Source organism: Octodon degus, unplaced genomic scaffold (assembly GCF_000260255.1).
Source record: "Octodon degus isolate 3935 unplaced genomic scaffold, OctDeg1.0 scaffold00133, whole genome shotgun sequence".
In the NCBI taxonomy this organism is placed as follows: domain Eukaryota; kingdom Metazoa; phylum Chordata; class Mammalia; order Rodentia; family Octodontidae; genus Octodon; species Octodon degus.
This window is the reverse complement of record NW_004524709.1, coordinates 3,730,754-3,733,694: the sequence shown is the minus strand read 5'-3', so window position 1 is coordinate 3,733,694 and position 2,941 is coordinate 3,730,754. Positions and strand designations below refer to the sequence as shown.

The window sequence follows — 2,941 nt, the reverse complement described above, 5'->3', positions numbered from 1 at the left end:
TAATTGTTGAGGGGAAAGGACAGAGAAGGGGCAGAAATAGTGTGTCACTGGAGTCCCTAAAGTATATACAAAACTTCCAGTAATATAAGGATGGGATGAGATGGCTGGAAAATCAGAAGATTCTTTTACTTTCTACTTATTTTTATAATCAAAACATTAGCCTAGGTAAGCACCTAGCCTATGGTATTTAGTAAATGCCAGTTACCTTGTCTAGCTGATTCTCTACAGACTAGGCTTATCCTAGCCCTCATCATGCTTCTCTTTTCAGGCAATGAAGCTCATCTAGAAAACCAGGGACTGCAAAGACAGTACAGTGTGGGTAACACAGTTGGTTACTATGTCTCTGTGTCCTCCCCACCCAATGTGCCAGAAAGGGGCTGAGAAAATCATTTCCCAAGTAGCTTTCTTGGGCCCAGCCAGCTTGTGCTGCACCTGGCTAGTGAGCTGAAACTGTAGTGCACTGTCCTCTCTTTTGGGGGATAATAATTGTAGGGAAAGAAACGCACATGCATGCTGATTTCATAGGCTGTCTCCAGGTTTTCAACAGGTTTGCTGGGCTCAATATCTTGGAAATCGACATCATTCACAGCTAGAACTTGGTCCCCTTCTTGAAGTCCTGTTTAATGTGCATCAGAATAAGGAATCACCTTGGAAATGAAGATGCCTACTTGGGAAGCCTTTCTTCCTTGGTTGTTAAATCTCAACTGAGCTCCAGGAAACTTCTTAAGTGTGACAATTTGGGGTAGAAACTGGATCAACTCATTGGTATAGTCTGGGTGGTATACTCTCTCAAGTGGCAAATCCATGCTGGGGGATTCTCATAGGCAGGTAGGAAAACCACTGGGTAGTCATCATAAGAAATCCAGCTGTCCCTCCTGAGCAAGGTCCGGCACACAGGCCTCCACAGCCCAAGAATGGGCGAGCCACCAGTTCTGTCTTATCTTTGTTAGAGAGTAATATATTTTAGTGTTAAGAGTACAGACAAAGAAGCTAGACTCCCTAGGTTTAAGCATTCTTCCTTGACCAGGCTAACTCTGGTTAAGTTCTTTAAACTCTCCATGCCTCAGTTGCTTCATCTACAAAACAAGGATAACAGTAGCAAGCAGATTGGTGAGGATCAAATTTGTTAATGTACACATATTGCTTAAAATAGTATCTGACACACATAAAGTTTATAATAAATGTGAGCTATCATTACTATCAAAAAAGCATTAACCACCTTGACGATGTTTTCTTTTATTTATTTATTTTTTCTTTGAATCTTAAGGATCTACAGGGACTCACAACTAGATTGGACTCATAGTGATCAACATGCCCCAGGGATGGGGCTGGCACAACAAGCTCAGGGATCAAACCCCTGGCCCCTGAGCCCACTTGCAGGTGCTTTAAGCCACTGAGCTATTTGGCCAGCCCCATGTTTTCTTACCTCAATTTGGGTATAAATATTTTACCCACATTGTATATATGTTCAAGCATGGATGTGCTTCAAAATGATGTTTTAAAGGCAATTTGAATAAGGGAAATTGACAAAAGATTAGTTTAGAAGGCTGGGTATATAGTTCAGTGGCACAGCCCCTACCTGGCGAGACAACACTCCTGAGTTTGATCCTGGTATCAAAAAATAAAAGATAATATTAGAAAACATCAGCAAAGGAAAGTCTAAGTTCCCATAATGGCTATTTTGAAAATCATAGCCTAAACTTGTCTGTATGCATTATTTTACACTTACTCAAATAATTATCTAGGACCAGGGAGATAGTTCAGTGAAATAAGTGCTTCCCTGGCAAGTGCAAAGTCCTGAGTTCAATCCCTGGTACCACAAATAATAATAATAATAATAATAATAATAATAATTTTCTGTTAATATTCTTATGCTTTCCAACTCTCTGAAAAAAATTCTTTCTGGTTTTTCTAGTCACAAATGCAAAAACCAGACTTTCTGAAACTTTTCAGAGACAGTGAAAAGATTCCTCGCTCTTTACTCCAACTGAAATAAGGAGTGTCTGATTATAAATTTGTATTTGTCACAAACACTTGCATGCAAAGGATTGGTTGGCTAGCCTGTTCATATACAAAGAAAACTCTCCTATTCTAAATATTCAAATTATATAGATCCTGGCTTGTATGACAGAGAAAAAGATTGAGAAGCAGAAACATAAGGATGAGAAGTGTGATGTGGAGCTGTGAGAAGGTCTGTGAGACTGTGAGAAGCACCTTGAGAGGCTTACAGGGCTCAGAGCCTGGTGCAAGGACCCAGGTGGTGGCAATAAGACCAAATTAGATTAATCTGGCAATTCTACACCCATCATTCCTGATGCCACTTTGAGTATAAAAAAGTAAAACACAAATCAGATTTCAAAAAATTTGAAAGGTAAGAGCTTAAGGGAATCAGCTGCAAGAAAGAACAACTATCCACATTGATTATGAAATGCAGCCAAGAAAAGTGACACACTAAGATCACATGAAGGTGCATTCTGCCTGTTCTTTAGATTTGTATGGTAAATATATAGTCATAAAAAATTTTCCATACCATGCATGCTAACTAGTGTTCTGTTACTGTAACAAAATGTCTGAGATAATGAACTTTTTGTATTATATAAGTTTATATATGAACTTATAAATACGAAAAGTTCATTTTAGCCCACACTTCAGAAGGATTGAGGGCATGATCTGTTGGCTGTGTTGCTTTGGGCCTGTAGCACACAAGCATAGTATGGCAGGCGTGTGCAGTACAATAAAACCATTACCTTCGGGCTGGGAAATGAAAGAGAGAAAGAAGAGCCCAGGTCCCAATATCCCTTTCTTTTTTATTTTTTTAATCTTTTTATTTATTTAAAGCTCAGACTCATAGTGACCAGCTGTCTCAGCCTCCCCAGTACTGGGATTACAGGCATGCATCACCATACCAGTTTTCAGTGGCCAGCTCCCGCTGCCCAAGGCT

The 2,941-nt window shown here is 39.6% G+C and overlaps 1 pseudogene; it reads right to left on the bottom strand.

Annotated features, from left to right (window-relative positions):
• Positions 1-386: 386 nt before the first annotated feature.
• LOC101572995 lies at positions 387-2,537 on the bottom strand (annotated as a pseudogene).
• Between the last annotated feature and the right edge of the window lie 404 nt (positions 2,538-2,941).